Here is a 16937-nt window from a genome sequence, read left to right as displayed (position 1 = left end):
AATTGCAAATATGCGCATTTAACTTTGGGTAAGTTGGATCAGATTAAATTATGATTCCAATAAACTATTGGCAATATGGTAGGTGAATGTCAAGGAAATAGTGCAGCAGCCGCAAGGCATTATGCAGTAAAATACCCCAATCGAAATACACCCAATAGACGATTATTTCTGACCACTGATCGTCGTTTACAGGAAACGGGTACATTCCAACCGTAAGTTGCTGGCAATAGTGGTCGTCCAATAATGGATGCAACTGATGAAGACATTTTAGAAATCATTGAAGAAGTCCCTGGAATAAGTACAAGGGTAATAGCTGCTCAACTAAATGTTCCTCACGTAAAGGTTTGGAGGCATTTGAAGGATCAGCTGCTTAAACCGTATCACTTAACAACGGTTCCATAGTTATTCGTTGAAGATTATCCTAAAAGGATTGGATTTTGCGATTCGTTGTTAATGGAAAACACTCGAAATGTTAATTTTATTAGAAATATTTTTGTTTACCGACGAGGCTACCTTCAGTAGAAATGGAATAACAAACCATCATAACGAGCACATTTGGGCCGAAGAAAATCCTCACGTCAAAAAAACGACTCATCACCAAAGGACTTTCAAAGTTTGGGCAGGAATTGTGGATAACAATCTAATAGGCCCAGTATCTCTTCCCAACAATTTAAATGGTGATAATTATTTGCAGTTCTTGGCAAACGATTTACAAGAGTATTTGGAAGAAGTAAATATTGCAATAAGGCAAAATATGTGGTTTCTACAAGATGGCGCTCCACCGCATTACAGTAATGAAGTCCGGGAATATCTTTGCAGGAAGTATCCTGGTCGGTGGATTGGAATGGGTCGTGACGCACCTATTTCTTCAGAAAGCATATTCTGTAACAATAGAGGACGAACAACAATTGAGGGTTAGAATAATTGAAGCTGCCAATCAATTTCGTCAGAAAAATATGATTTTTCAGCGCATTCGGTTTTCCTTATTAAAACGATACCGAATATGTATTGAAGTAAATGGGGGTCATTTTGAACATTTATTGTAATATTATATTTATAGAAGTTATAGACATTTTTTGTACATGTTAATTCATTTAACCCATTTATTTAGTTGCACATAATTTTTTTAAAGGATAATGAAAAGGGCCGTAACTCAATAAAAACTGTTTTTTGAAAAAAATGATAGGGGGCAAAAAATTAAAAAAAAATTTGTTAAACTGATGATGCCACAAAATTCATTTGATTTGGGATGTAGGGCTGCACACCCTCCTTAAAATTTTTCTGTGCGCTTAGATTTTGTTGTTTCTTTTTTATAAAAAATTCTTTCAGAACAAGAAAGTAACGTGTCCATTTTTATTACAAAATGTCAAGTAGTTTAGGAGATAATGCAAAAAAACAATTTTTATTTTGTAACTTCAAAGGGCAACTTTTTTTGTGTACAATTTGTACTAAAGTAAGTTGGATTCAATCAATTTTTTTTGGTCCCTGGAATGCGTGATTTAACTTATGACATACCTTTTTGAAACACCCTGTATATTAGGAACCGGTGTTCGTAATTAAACCTTTTCTTCTTTTCAAAGGAGTATAATATGGTCCAGTTGTTGTTTTTTTATAAGATTTTAAAGAATTTAAGTTTTGTTTTTAAAAAATTTAAATTGCAAAATTATCGTCAGAAATCTATTAAATCGATTTTAATGAAATTTGGTGAACTGCTGTATTATAGTGGATGGTGAACGTCAAATTATGAAAAACCCAAGTGGTTGAAAAACATTGAATAAGAAAAAGCTTTTTTCTTTAAACGTCAAATAATGATGACATTACTTATCTAACTTGATCATGTCAAAGTTTGATGTCTCCGCCGGCAGCAGTTTTTTTCCCATTTCTTTACGGCGGAGGGAAAAATGTTGTCATGGCAACAATATGAAACATGTCACAAAGCAACAATACAAATGTCATTAACAACAATTAAACATCATTTTTATTTATAGTAATATTAAAAGTAATGAGGCATTTTTAAAATTGAAACCGTGCAAAAATGTTCCCGACTCTTGATACATTGGTAATTGTTGATGATACTGATGGTCGAGAACAACTTTCAGCAATCATTCCCGATGTTGGCGAATCATGAGGGTTTAAAATTTTTTTAGCATTATCGTTCTTATCGGACTTGGAGGGCCCCAAACGTGCTACTGCATCATTAGCCGCGGACTCAATTTCGTTTAGGTTTTCCATTTTCGCACTAAATTTGCGCTTGCGGTTGCAACAACAATAAGCTGTCTTTAATAATTGCAAACAACTGTCAAACAACTGTAACCAGGGAGACGCAAATCACACCGACGACTTAATTATTTTAATTTCTAACATCTAGACGACTTTGATAGTTGTCACAGTTAATTTCGAGTAAAAATATCGTATGAATTGTACTATTTATGGTTGAAAATTGCTACGTTTGAAGAAAAAATAGTATACTTTATTCGGCAAAGAAGCGACTTTTCTTGACTTGCCCTCTATTATCGGGCGCGTCAAGGAAAGTCATGCTTCTCCGCCTCATAAAGTAATATACTATTTCTACACTTTTTTGTATTATTGCTATTTTGCAGCAAGGGTAAATAAATTAAAAGATTTTTAACCAGTCTTATCTTATTTAAAATTTAATCATCGATATTTTATTACGACTGCTCCAAAATGTATCGTTTTAAAGTTATAAGCAAAGTTTTTAGTAATTTTTAAATATTTTAATTTTTTATTAATATTTCCGACCCATTTGAGAGTTTGAGACGGAAGGTAAGTCAGTTATTATTACTGAAGTTACCACATAACTTTTTATTCAAAAATCAGAATGCCATCTCTCACATCCACCTCAAAACTAATCCGCCCTGGTCTAAAAACCTTTGAAATACTTTTAAATGTAGTGAAAGTTAAAAATGTAGCGACATAATGTCGATGAATTTTGACACCTTTTAAAACTAAAATTTGTAAATGTATATTTTGCTTTTTAATAATTTTATTATTTGAGTAATTCTATAAATTTACCAATTACACCAGAAGGGTTTACCCTCATTGTAAATAATTTTTATTAATTATTTAAGATAAAATATGAATTAATAGAAACATATTTTGGCACACCGTGTACCACAATAAAACCATCGATGAGATTACCTAACGAGTTGCTGACCAAATACGGCCTCGAGGACCGGATCTCTTTGATTAAATGTGTAAAATAGGTTAATTAACCAGTTGTAGAATGCTCATTTACACCGTTTATCTGTATTTGGTAGAAACTTTCTGTAATTGCTCCGTAATTACTTGCCTCTGTGAGAGTATTTTTGACGATTTGTTTGGATTTTTTTTGCGTCAGATTTCACCCGATCAAAGAAATTAAGTACTACATACCAGCTACATTTTTTCAGTATCGTTAGTGTGTTTTACAACGAGAACATTTACTATGAAGGTATAAAAAGATTTTTACTGGTTAGCTAACTAGAAGTGAACTGGTTAGAATGGAACTAGATTAAGTCTACCATTAGATGAAACGGGATCAGTTCTTATTCTTTTTTTGATGTTTTTAATAAGCAAGTACCGGAATTTAAAACATACAATTTACCCTACGATGATATTATTATGACTGAAGACCTTCTTTAGTGTAAAAGCATCACAAAAACTTAAGGCCACACAGAATATTTTATGTATGGGAATAAACCAAGATTAACTGTAGTAAATTTATTTTTTTTTTGTTTATGATGCTTCAGTTTCCAAGTAAAAAATCGTTTTCGACAAATACCCCCTAAAAAAGCACAACTCATGTTAACACTTTAAGTTACGTTAGTTAAGCATAACGTTATAAGATCCTATTGATACCGATTTATACACGACATATTCGACGAATTGTTCCCTTGCGCCATTGAGAAAACGCTTAATTAATTATTAATGAAAATAATCCTAGATAGTATGACTGAAGAAGTAGAATCGATAATTATAAAAACGAAAAGCGGTAAAGCAGCTGAAATAGATGGCATAACAGTGGAATTGCTTATATACGCTGACTAAAATAAAAAAAAAAACCTGAAGAATCTTAGCAAGCATTTTTGCGAACTGTCTAAGATCAAGACGCATACCAAAGCACTGGAATACAGCAAACAGAACTCTCATTCATAAGACTGATAACCAGGATTATATAAAAAACTACAGACCTATAAGTCTACTACCAATCATATACAAGATATTCACAAATATCATCGATAACAAATACCCCTGAAAATGCTCTAGGAAGCGAAAGTACTTGGACAAGATTTAATCAATAAACTATGCTCGATATCTGCCTTTTATTTGATCAAAGTTCATTTATTCGAGCATTCAACATTATATCAATAAGCTTTTGAGGCTGCATAGCTAACAGAGCAAGCTGGCTTTAGAAGTGGATTCAGTGTCTTGTATCATATTCATACGCTTCGAGAACTATTGAGTGGAGTTAAAAAGTATAAAATACCGCTAGCATTAACCTTCATAGATTTTGAGAATATTTTAACCAACCAAGACATCGAAAAACCTTACTAGATACTTTAACAAATATACACAGACAAGCAAAAGCTACGGTAAGAATTTATGAAAAAACTCCAAAATTTTCCCTACCAGAGGCGTCCGACAAGGCAACACAATATCACCAAAGCTCTTTACTGCAACTCTAGAAAATATATTTAGCAAAATGAACCATCAGAACAAAAGTCTATCCATTGATGAAGTATACCCCAGCCATCTAAGATTTGCAGAAGACATCGTTTTAGTTGCTAATAATCCTGCAGCACCTAAATTCAGCTAGCAATGAAGTTGGCCTAAAAATGAACTTGATCAAAAACAAAAACCATGTACGAGCTAAGATGTAATAATAAACAACACTGCAGCTGAAACAGTAGAGTATGTATATATGTAGTCAGTGTATATCAGTGAATACTACAAATTCTGACATACGGCTGCGAAACTTGGACACTAGAGAAAGAGATAATAGCGAACCGCAAAGTCACTCAAAGGTCAATGGAGCGATGCATGCTAGGTATACCAAAGAGAGATCGAAAAAAAGTAAAATGGGTCAGACAGAAAACCAAGGTCACTGATGTAATCCACAGAATAAAATCTTTAAAATGGCAGTAGGTGAGACATTTAGCGAAAAAAACTGATGATAGATAGTCCACTAGAATTATACTGTGGTACCCAAGAGGCATCAAGACACCAAAAAGATGTACAAATTTAAGATGGGACTATGATATAACGAAACAAGCCGCAACAACATGGCACTGAAAAGCGAATATTAGACAATCGAGGGCAGAAATGAAGAATGACTATGTAAGGGGGCTACACCATAATCTATAGAATGCGCTGAGAATGATGATGATCATAAGAAAATCAGGCCCAAGATAGATATAGACTACTAAAAGAAAATGACATCCAGAGAAAAGTAAAAACAGAATAATAAAAATTTTGCGAAAATAGTTGAAGACACTACTAGAGGCATAGACGAACAGTGGAACGAAAAGACATCTATTACCACAGTTTTGCATGAATATCCAAAATCAAAAAGAGAAAAAAAGCAAGAATGGGTGACAGATAAAATATTGCAGATGATGGGAGAGCAAAGAAAATTAAAAGGTAGAAATGACAATGAATAAAAAAGTTGCATAAGACTATACTAAAGAAGATAAAAGGAGCAAAAGAAGAATGGTTGAAGACAATGCAAACATGATGAGTAGAGATTGAAGGCCAGATTTTGACTACGATTGAGGATAAATTACAAAGATGGAAAGAATATATGCAAGAATTATTTGAAGATGCAGCACGAAGTCCGACTTAAATAAACAATCTCTACGACCCAGAAATAACAAACGAAGAAGTAACTATGACCATTAAGCGGATTAAAGATGGAAAAACACCAGGACCTGATGAGGTGCATGGTGAAATTTTAATATACCGTGCGGTCCATATGTATGGAATAAATTCATTTTTAGCGTTATTATGTACTATCTGAAAAAAACCTGAAACAGGTCGATTTTTATTCTTAAATTGACAATTTACAGTATGAAAATATTATCTCCTTCCAGCACCCCCTTTAAATTATAAGCACTCCCTTTAAATTATAAGCATTCTCTCGAAAATTTTAAATAACAAAGGAGGTCGTGTGGCACCTTGTTAGAAATGGATTTTAGTCCTCTGTTCAGCAATATATAAAGTTTTTTGAGTTTGTGCAATCATAAACAATTAAATTAAATATTCAACTTGACCACCATTATTCACTTCTTGACAATAAATGAGGCGATTTTGGAATTCTCGTACAACTTTTTGTATGACCTCGGGGGTTATTTTGTTAGTTTTTATCGTTATCCTAACTGTTAAATCAGCAATACTGGTTGGTCTATTAAAATATAATTTTCATACTCATACTAATCAGGTATTTTCAAATCTGTTCTGCTAAACATTAGGGAAAAAACTTTGAAGATAATAAAATATTAGTAAAAAAGCCAAATAAACAATTGATATGAATCTAGTAGGCTGCTGTCATTTAGGTATTTAAAGTTACTAAAAGACGTCAGTATAATATTTGTGCGCGTATTAAATTTAATTATGGCTCCTTTGTCCGAGACTCAAAGAATAGACATTTTAATTATGATTGGTTTTGATAAGAAAACAAGAACTCAAAAGGAGGATTGTGAAATGTTTAATAATAAATACCCTGGTCAACAAGTTTCGCAGTCTACAGTTAGAAAAATTGAACAGAAGTTTCGTTATACTGGACATATAAAAAATATTGAAAAACCAGGTAGAAATGTTAAATTTACTGATGAAAAAAAGTTAGATATACTTTTAGAGATCGAGGAAAATCCGCATAAGACAACTCGAGAACTTGCCGCCGTCAATGATGTAAGTAAATTATCTATTTTGAGAGTTTTGCATAAAGAAAAATACCACCCTTACAAAGTTCAGTTGGTTCAGGAGTTAAATGAAGATGATCGCGATAGAAGGCAAGAATTCTGTGAAATGATGATGGACAGAATGAACGCAGATTTGCAGTTCATAAACAAAATAGTTTTTTCTGATGAAGCGACGTTTCATTTGAACGGAACGGTTAACAAACTCAGAGAAAATCCTCACTCGGTTTGTGAGCCTCACGCAATATCCTAAAAACAATTAACATTTGCTCTGGTATCATTAACAATAAAATTATTGGTCCTTATTTTTTTGAGGGCACAGTTGTTGGTGAGGTTTATCTAGATTTTTTGATTAACTTTTTAGTGCCTACATTACAAAGATTTTTTCCTGATGTCAATCATACAAATGAGATATATCGATCTATTTACTACCAAAAAGACAGAGCTCTTACGCATTTTGCACGTATAGTTAGAAATTATTTAAACGAGGTTTTTCCCAATAGGTGGATTGGAAGACGTATTACGATCGAATGGCCGGAATCAGATCTCAGATTTGACTCCTCTCGATTACTTCTTATGGGGTATTATTTAAAATCTAAAGTATATTTTAATAGATCAAACAGTATTGCTGATTTAATAGTTAGGATAACGGAAGAAATTAACAAAGTAATCCCCGAGGTCGTACAAAATGTTGTGCAAGAATTCCAAAATCGTCTCGGCTATTGTCAAGAGGTGAATGGTGGCCATTTTGAACATTTAATTTAATTGAAAATTACATTAAAAAATACATTCTAAATATTATGTGACATTATTATCTTCATTCGACCTAAAGTTTTGTGATAAATAAATAAATAAATAAATAAATAATAAATAAATAATAGCTTTATTACCCAACAGTTTCCCATTTCTAGGGTAAAAATTTAAGATACATTTTTAATTAGTATACAATCATTAGTAGGTGATACAAAAATATCAAGTAAAAAAATAAGTGCAAAACGTAAGTAGGTAAAAAACAAAATAAAGAGTGAGAACAATATAATTAAACAAATCCCTACGTATATAAGAAATAAAAAAAAAATATACAAAAAAAATTAACAATCTAATGTACTCCATAAACCAGTGCGGTATCAACCAGATGATTAATTGAGCATGAGAAAATATCACAATGGTTGCATATTTTGTTATAATTATTGCACATAATATAAATGGGTGACTTCAGTAACATATTTGTTCTCGCACGTGGACAAGTAAACACTATAGTCGACCTGGAAGTAATTCTTGGCACATTAAATCTAATTTGACCTAATATATCACTGCAGTCAATACAGTTGTGTAACAACTTATATAAAAATGAAACCGAAAATATAATTCTTCTTAACTCTAAACTTACAATAGAGACATGTGATAGAGACATTATCAAAATTTTACATCTTAAAAATCAATTTTCTTAGTTATAATTGCACCAAACTTAAAAAACTTTATATTTCTGAACAGAGGACTAAAATCCCTTTCTAACAAGGTACCACACGACCCCCTTTGTTATTTAAATGTTTCGAGGGGGTGCTTATAATTCAAAGGAGGTGCTGGAAGGGGATCATATTTTCATACTGTAAATTGTCAATTTAAGAATAAAAATTGACCTGTTTCAAGTTTTTTTCAGACAGTACATCGTCGGTATACTGCGAAAACCAGGTAAATGTCGGAATACCGAAATCGAGAAAAAACGTTTTTAAAGTTTAGTTTTTTATTGTGAATTAAGCAGTCAGCCTGTTTTTGATATTAGGTATTCTAGTGAAAGATGCATATATCTGAAATGATATTCTATCATTAGTTTGAAAAAGTTAAGGCACCTATCTGACTAATCCTAAATTTAAGTTGGAAATGCTATCATTTACCTGGTTTTACCTGTAAATCTAAATAAATCAATTACTCTTCAAATAACATATTTAACACAAATATAATAAACCAAGTATAATATTTTCCAGTTATGTGATCGAGATATGAGGCTTTTACTAGGTAATAGCAATGTTTTAAGGTATTAGTCGATATTTATGACATTTAACTGGTTTTCCCTGAAAATTTTGTTAACATCTGTGTGTAGTTATAGTTATTATTTATATGAATGATAGGCAGTTTTATAGAAAAAATCAAATTTATTTCGAATATAATAATAACAATATTATTATTATGAGGCTTGCTCGTCCGATTCGTCACTGAAAGCAGGCTATGGCAAGATGTCTGTTACATCATTTCCCGTTTTCAAATTACGATATCACCCGTGATATTCCTCTGGTATCACTCCCTTATCCCATAGCTGTACCAAATCTCTCTTTTTAATATGCTAATTGGCAAATGTGCATCATAAAGTCGTTTAAGTTCTTCAAGATTGCTTGTATTAGTTGATAACTTGGCGTGCTTTTTTCTTTTTGACTGCCGTGCAGTATCAGTAAGAAAATAATTGAAGCTTGTTGACATGTCATAATTAAAATAGATTCTGTTTGTCTCTCCTTTCACGGATCTCATTATTTTTATCTTCAACCACATTATTTTTTCTCTGTTTTGGTCTTTTGTCCGGTTTTTAATCAAAGTGTGTGACAAATTTTTTAAATCATAAAAGTCGTAGTATTTAACTTCTTTACATTTGTATGGTTCTATACATACTTTTTTATCATCAACCTTGATATTTTTAGTTCCTCTTGCATTTTGAAAAACAGACAAGTAATCTGGCATCGCATAGATAGATCTGTGTTTTTTAGCGGTTTCGATATTACTCTACATAGAGTCAACTTCCATATAGGAATGTCCAGACTCTAAAAATTTGTGTTCAATAATATTTAAATGGTCTATGTTTTGAACATCCCATAATAGTAAGGCTGCAATATGCTGATTACGATTCTGTCTTCTGCAGGTATCAGAAAATAAACTTATTTCACTTACATATTCTGGAACACATTTTGATAAGTAGTGGAGTATAATGCTTCTTATTTCAGAACTTCCTTGTCTACCGTTAATTTCTGACCAGTCAAAACAGTAAGCTGCATTTGGTAATGCGGCTTCATATACACACAAATTGTAGACACATAATTTTCGAGAATAATATAGTTTTCCAGTCAATCCACTTGGAATCTGTAGTACGGCCTGTAGATCGAAAGTAATTGAAACAAAATCCCGTTATTCATTAGATCTTTTCTTATCATTTTGTTTTTTAAGATTACATACTTCTTTTCTTCTCTGATGTTCTCTGTAACTGTCTTCTAAATCCGATTTGTCAGTTGGATTAGCCCTATCATATTTATTACAAACTAAACATTGATTTTTTTTAGCAACAAAAAAGCTTAAATTATAGTCGTTAGAAAATATTCTTTGATATGTAATTTCGCTAACACCTTCCAGTTTCTTCTGCTCACAGTCATTTATAAAAAGTTGGTACATTTTTCTTATACTTAAATTTTTGTCCAAATATCTACGCTTTGAACTTTGGCGAATATAATGTGGGCCCATGGTTGGAAAAGACTCAATATGAGCCTTCACGATTTTTCGGGTTTTACTGCTTGTTTTATTTGGCGGTGTATGCTTGCCTCTTTTATCCGTATCTGCATAACAGCCTAGAATATCAGTTTTTCTTACAACATCCTGTATTAACGACGCTGATATATAAAGTGTCTTACACAAAAATTTCTCACATACCTGTATGTCTTAACCATTCAAAGAAAAGTAACACTTTTTGGAAAATGCACGTGGTTTTTTAAACTTCAACGAACTGCAACGACTCTCTTTGGTGGCTCCGTTTTAATACGTGCAATAAGAAAATGTTTCAGGCCTACATATTCTAACTTTCAATAATCACGACATAGTCTTTGTCTGTAATCTTCGCTGAAATAACTGGCACATTTGTAAAAGCACTCTGAACAATTAACTGGTTTTGGCAATTTTGCTGGTCTATGGTCTTTTTTTTATCTCATAACGCAAACCCTCAGCACGCCTCCTTTTTGCGACATTTATTACCCAATCTTTGGGGTTAACTTTTCTCTAACGTTTTAGTGGACGTACATCTTTCCATACTTTGTCAAGAAGTAGATTTAATATCCAACTAGCTATTTCAGTTGACACTAAATTGTTCGTGGGTACACCTATTTCAGTATCTTTTTTCTCATCATTTAGGCTATCAAAGACAGCTGTGTGTAAATCATATAGACTTCCTAGAGAGAGCGATCCCTCTTCACTTGGCTGATATGTGGGGTCTACATCTGAAAAGTCACTATCAAAAATGGATTCCATCATTGAAACTATATTGTTCTCAGAATCATCAAGAATTGAACTGCTGTCTTCAGTTATTCTATCTGTGTATGTGTTATAAAGATCATTTATGGGTTTAGCTTAGTAACCATTTCTAAATTTTAACTCAACCCGTTTTCAGGTAGAATGAAGTAAGTGTACTTAAAGGTTTTTACTAGTCGATATGAAAGAGAAATTTTAATAAATCATACACGTAAAATGTATTAAAGACACTTATCACCTTTTTACTGAATATGGTTTGCAGTAGTAGAAATATATTGTTGTCCGGCATAATAATATATGTGGGCTTACTTTGTTTTACATGCAACAGAACTTTAATTTTATGGAAGTAAGTAGCGATATATTGTTTTATTTAAAAATGAAAAGTTGATTAGGTGTACTTATTTGTTTATTACACAAATTATCTGCTGAATGGTAAGTCGTATCATTTATTGGGTTTTACCTGTATGTAGAGCGGAAAAAGCTGAGAATTTTGGTATACTTAACTCAATATTTTAAAATTTGTCATTTATCTGGTTTTCGCAGTATACCGACGACATAATAACGCCAAAAATGAATTTATTCCATTTATATGGACCGCATGGTATATATATATATATATATATATATATATATATATATATATATATATATATATATATATATATATATATATATATATATATATATATATATTATAATATATATATATATATATATATATATAAATGTATATATATACATGTGTATAATATATATATATATATATATATATATATATATATATATATATATAATATAATAAACATATTATAACTTTTTTGTATTTATTCTAATCTATTCAATTGAAATGGTACCTATGCGTGCCCTAAAACATAACCATCTAATATAAACAAATGTTTCGTGTAAATAATTTACTCTTGGGAGAGTTAAAGATAATAGTCCAGTACAACAGAAGATTAATTAGAGAACAACTCAGAGGTTTTATGTCTTGTGAATTTAAGAAAATATATTTATTTACTTATTCGTAGGAACTTTTGTTGTTCCTTTGAGTATCGTTTCGGGCGGACCGAATTAGGCAATATATATATATATATATATATATATATATATATATATATATATATATATATATATATATATATATATACTCGTATATAAATATGGAAAAGAAAAGAAATTTAATCTTTGCAGATAAGTTAAATAGTAAACTCTTAAATATTGGGGAAATCTGCAAGAAAGACTCTAATGAGTATCAATTGTTTCGTCGAACGTTTTCGCCAAAGAGAATTAATTTGGCTTCTTCAGGGCTGAGACAGAATAAATTATAATTAGCTACCATATATTATCTATTAAAAACATTATTGATCTTACCGTAACTTAGAATTGTAGAGTTAGAATGTTAAAAAACTTTGCTAGTAACATAGTGGTGTTTTTTGTTACTATGTGCAAAAAAAGTTTTTTTTAACGTTGGAAATGTATGGCAGCTTTGAACTTTAAACGCAAAGGTTTACCCAAGGTTAATCGAAAAACCCAATGTAACTACATTTAAAAGGAGGTAATTCTTTGAATTGTCGGCAATAACTAAATTTTTGATTGTTGAAAAGTTTAAATGTGAGGTTCTGTTTTAACCAGAACGCATGTGCTGACAATTCAAGTAGTTCTTTTGAATCTTTATGTCGTTAAGGTTCATTGGTAAAACCGAATGAAATTAAATCCCAGTATAGGGAAATATTATTTTAGATTTTCTTTTTTAATTATATTATATTATTCATGTATTATTATAATATCTTATTGAGATGTATCTAAGAAAAGCAAGGGAATGTTATCTTTTTTAGTTAATGAAAATTAATTATTAAAGTAGGTTAGTTGTTAATGGATATATCAGTCAAGTTAGTTATCTGTGATGTTGTATTGTTCTTGGTATCTGATTTAAGTAAGAAGTGGTATATATCGCTTAGATTCTTAATGTCACTCTTAACATTGATGGAGAAATCGTTAAGGAAAATATAAGACATTTCAATGAACTCTCTTTTAGATTTATTGTTCTCACGGTGGAGAATTGTAGTGTGAGTATAGTGCATGAGATGACCAGTGGAATGGACATGTTTGGCTAATGCACAGCGGTCAGGGTGAAGTCGAGAATCACTTTTGTGTAGTGTAATACGTGATTTCAATAATTGAGATGTTTGGCCGATGTAGGAATTGCTGCAAGAGAGGCATGGAATGTTGTAGACAATGTTACTAAGCCTATCTATGGGAGTCTTATCTTTTATCTTAGAATAAAGATTATTAATTGTTAGGGCTGATCTACTAGCCACATTAAGTTTGATGTTGTTATTATTATTACCAAAGCTATTTTCAACACTTTTCAGACTCCCTGTTAACCCCGGAGTGATATCTCTGAAATATGGTAATGAAAAATATTTGTTGATAGGAGTATCCGAGACTGGGTTCCCACTTAAGACATCAGGATCAGCATTGTTAGTCTCGAAGGAAGGTGAAGTATCTTCGTTATGGATAGTATTAAACAAAATCTTATTCACTAATGGTGTTGGATAAGCGTTTGAAATAAAAAGTTTCTGTAGGATTTGTAGGTTTTTTGTATGAAATGAAGAATCTGATAGTTTTATTACTCTATTTTTCATCTGTTTGATTAAGTTGACTTTGGTAGAATTATTATGGTAAGAGTGGTAGTTAAGGTATCTACCAGAATGGGTCGGTTTTTGATACCAATCTATTTTAATGTTGTTGTTTTCCCTGATCATCCTTATGTCGACAAAGGGGACGGACCAATTACCATCTTCCCTCTCTATAGTGAACTGGATGTAAGGGTCATAACCATTGAAAGTATCTAATAGTTCATCTACCTTGTCATTGGGTATAGCCAAAATGATATCATCAACATATTTTTTAATAAATGGAATTTGAAAGGATAGTAAAGGAATGACTGAGTCTAATACATAATCCATAACCTAAGTTGCAATGATAGGAGAAATCTTTGCTCCCATAGGGGTACCGAAAGTTTGTTGATAGAATTTACCATTAAATGAGAAGTAAGTGTTGTTAAAGAGAAATTCGACGATGCTGATGAATCTGTCATAAGACATGGAACAACAACCTCTAATACGGTCCCAGTTGATATCTATTGATGTCAAACATATTTCTAGATGAACGTATGTATATATATATATATATAAATACGTTCAAATAATAATCACTTCTAATATATATATATATGTATATCTATAATGTATTTTATTTAGGCTTTAATATCTAAGCAGAAGTTAGAGTGTTTTAAAAATAGTATTAGTGATTATTTTTGTTTAATTGTTAAAGTCCTGTGATGTGCTGGCTTGCATTTTAATGATTCCACTCTGTGAGTTTTTTATTTGTTTGTAAGTATGTTGTATGTATTAATTATTTTTAACCCTGAACTACTATCGTGTAGTTCACTTAACACTCACATAACTACTATCGTGGGTCATAGATGACCCGAATTTTAAAAACCCAATAAATTTATTATTTTTATTGTATTTTTAATAAATGCATGTGTATATAAAAAAGAGATTTCTTGTAAACTTAAATTTTATTTCAAGATAATTATGATCCTATAATAAAAATGATAGGACTTTTAAAAGAAATTTTGATCAAAAACATTAATTATTATAACAAAAAAAAATATCTTAAATTGAAATTATCGGTTCATTTTCTGAAAAGTAGTTTATAATAGTAATGTCTTAACCTAATACAAAAGAAGATTATAATAAAGTAACCATATAAAAAAATAACAGTTACGTTTTTTCGCAATGTTAGAATAAACAACTTGTAGGTGTTTACCTATTGTTTGCACAGAATACAGGTAACTCTCTGAAGTGAATGTTTGTTATCCTTACCTCTTGGACACAAGTAGCATCTACGTCTTGTAACTGGTCTTTCTGGTCTAGTCTGATCTTGATGAGTAATTTTATTTTCGAGCTTAATTCTGTAGTAAAATTTGGCATTGCAAATCTTACTTCTAAATATTCATTCATAAGACCAATATATCCAGCTCTTGAATAACATCGGATCGATTTTTTTCAAACCCCAAGATTAGCTGCGTGAAAAATAACCTAACCGTTTACTATAGCAATATCCATTATGGAATACCAAATTACTAAAGGCCATTGCTGGCATCTTCGATCTGAACGATAAAGTGCACATTTTTGATCAAGTGCATTAACGCCCCTTTTCGACGAATTGTAGAAAACTATTATATCGGATGTTTTACTTTCCTGGTCAACAGACTTGTCGTGATACATGGACGACAACATAATTAGACTTTTATTTATTTTTTAGAGATATATGATGCAATTGTATTGTCTCCTGTAAAACCAAATAAACACTTATCAACTTCGTAATTTTTATTTGGTTGAAATTGTGGGGAAATTTCTCTCTTATTTTTACGCATTGTGCCTATTAAGGTAAGTCGAAGTTTTTTTTTGTTCATCAACTACCTCTATTGAGGTGAACCAATTATCCCCAGTGACATTTTGGCTACTATTGATAATTGGTTATACTAAAGCAAGTATAATCTTGTAGGTAGGAATAAGTGATCTTGTAAGTATAGATAGCTTTTGGGGTTTACGGGATTAGGATCATTTGTTCTAACTATGTTCTAATGTGTTTTTGCGTCACATAAACACATGATCTTGATGCCGTACTGAGCTGGTTTGGCTTTCATGTTTATTCTGAAAGGACATCTACCTCTAAGTCCAACCAGCATCTCGTCCACTGTAACATATTCGGAACAGGTGTAATTTGCTATATTGTTAGATACGAAACAGTTAAATAAATAGGACACTGCTGCAAGTTAACCTCCATTGGCCTTCTTTTGCTCTCTTATTTCATGATAGTCAAATCCTATAGCTGTGAGAAGAAATAAGAAGCATTATTTTGACATTGTAGCACGAAAACATTTGCCTTTTTTACCTACCTACAACATTTGTCGAAAATCATAATTCAACAATCTCATAATTAGGCTTTAGTACACCTGAGAGGTATAAAAGATCCAAAGAAACCTTAAGTTTACCTTCGTTTAGATGATCGACAAATGTACAGGTATCCCCATAATTTACACTGAATTTTTGTACTCTTAAATAGAGACCAACATGTCAGGAGTTATAAGAAGTGACCAGGATTCCAGTGGACTGGATGGTTTTGTTTCTAAAGTAGGTCCACGAAGACCAGAAAGGTGTGTAAAGCACACATGCGCATGACAGAACATGCATTAAAGTTAAAACATGAATTTAATTTCGAGGATTCCTGTATTTTGGCAAAGAAAAAAAACCATTCAAAAGGTGTTTTCTTGGAAATGTGTTTCATAAAATCCAATACGTCTTGTATGAAATAAAAGTCTGACATAGATAAACTAAGTAACATTTATTGTTATTTACTGACAAAACATCAAAAATCAAATAAAGATTTACTTTTACATATTCACACCATAATACACCTGCATGCAAAATATGTTGCATACCATCAAGACAGGTTTAATATACTAATTCCAATAATAAAACATGAAGAACACTTAATTACATTTTAATCATACTATTTTTGTTTTTTTTTTCTGTTCTCGATGGATCAGGTAAAATACACCATTAAAAGATGTCACAAACGAAGTTTTACTATCAATAACTAAATTTTAAAATGTATTTTGTTCATTATTTTATATGTTATGTTTTATATGTGTGTTATTAATGTTGAGTG

The 16937-nt window shown here is 31.4% G+C and overlaps 1 protein-coding gene across 2 annotated transcripts in view; it reads right to left on the bottom strand.

Moving 5' to 3' along the window:
* Nucleotides 1-16937, bottom strand: part of Pde8 (phosphodiesterase 8) — a 1030175-nt gene that overhangs the window by 852802 nt on the left and 160436 nt on the right. The gene's annotated exons all lie outside the window — the stretch shown is intronic.

Source organism: Diabrotica undecimpunctata, chromosome 8 (assembly GCF_040954645.1).
Source record: "Diabrotica undecimpunctata isolate CICGRU chromosome 8, icDiaUnde3, whole genome shotgun sequence".
Lineage (NCBI taxonomy): Eukaryota > Metazoa > Arthropoda > Insecta > Coleoptera > Chrysomelidae > Diabrotica > Diabrotica undecimpunctata.
This window is presented reverse-complemented; position numbering and strand designations above follow the sequence as displayed.